The sequence below is a fragment of the Triturus cristatus genome, chromosome 11, assembly GCF_964204655.1.
Source record: "Triturus cristatus chromosome 11, aTriCri1.1, whole genome shotgun sequence".
Taxonomy (NCBI): Eukaryota; Metazoa; Chordata; class Amphibia; order Caudata; family Salamandridae; genus Triturus; species Triturus cristatus.
In genome coordinates, this window is record NC_140594.1 from 360282519 (window position 1) to 360283605 (window position 1087).

Below are 1087 nucleotides of genomic sequence, written 5' to 3' on the forward strand. Positions count from 1 at the left end.
GTGACCATAGTGCCTGTAAGGTAACTACACTTGTGACTGCTTATTTAGTAGTTAAATATAGCAATATTTGGTGTTTAGAGGAGTTCTGACAACTTTTGCCCCCGGCGCCACTGCACCTGCAGCAGCATTAAAACCATGGCTCTAGGGCCCCTAGGAAGAGTGTGGCAGCAGGACCCTGGCTTCTACCCCGTCTTCATCTTGTGCCAGTTCCCAGAGATCCCTGGCACTCCAAGGCTCTCGCGCGCGTTCTCGACGCCTCCCTGGTTACGTGTGATCAGGTGACTCTGGAACCTCGGAGTCTGTGATGTCAGCACATGCTGATTCCGGAGACAGCTGCATCGGGCTTCATTGAGCAGAATGCCTGGAGCCAGGAAGGAGCAGCCGTAGGAGCTGAAGAGAAAAAAAAGCCCCTGCTGTCTGGGTGGAAACAGTTTTAATTCCCCATGAGCTACAGAAATCCACCACCTTATACGGGTCCTGGTTACCCACCTGGACAAGGAGGACCTGGAGGTCCATACCAACCAGGTCAGCAGAACTATCAAGGATATCCTCAATACGGTTGGCAGAATGCTCCTCCAGGACCAGGGTACGGAGAACCACCCAAAAACACAGTATATGTTGTAGATGAGCGCAGAACAGATGACTCTGGAGAAGGTGCCTGTCTAACAGCCTGCTGCACAGCGCTCTGTTGCTGCTTCCTCTGAGACATGCTAACATGAGCCCTGCACGCCAATACCTCGTGAATCTACAGCCTTATGCATCCAGATCTGATTTTGTTAATGTTGTCTTTCTACTACTGTTAATTAGAGCTTTTTGCCAAGACAACATCACTTGTATTGGTTATCTTTAAATGTGTGATGATACATGCCTCTCCTAATTGGGGCCATCACTTTTTTAAAGTATGTTTTATAGCTTTATGTTGTAAGAGAATGTGCTGAATAATTTATGATGAAAGGTTTCTGAAGAAAAAAATTATTTATCCTTCTAATGTACTTTCTTAAACTTAAATGTGCAGTAATACTTTGTTTATTGGCCAATGCTTAGATAAAAAAACGTAGACACAGTATATGTAACTGTTAAAAAAAAT

At 45.3% G+C, this 1087-nt stretch overlaps 1 pseudogene; it reads left to right on the plus strand.

Moving 5' to 3' along the window:
- Positions 1–443: 443 nt before the first annotated feature.
- Positions 444–719, plus strand: LOC146784173 (cysteine-rich transmembrane module-containing protein 1 pseudogene; annotated as a pseudogene).
- Positions 720–1087: the final 368 nt, after the last annotated feature.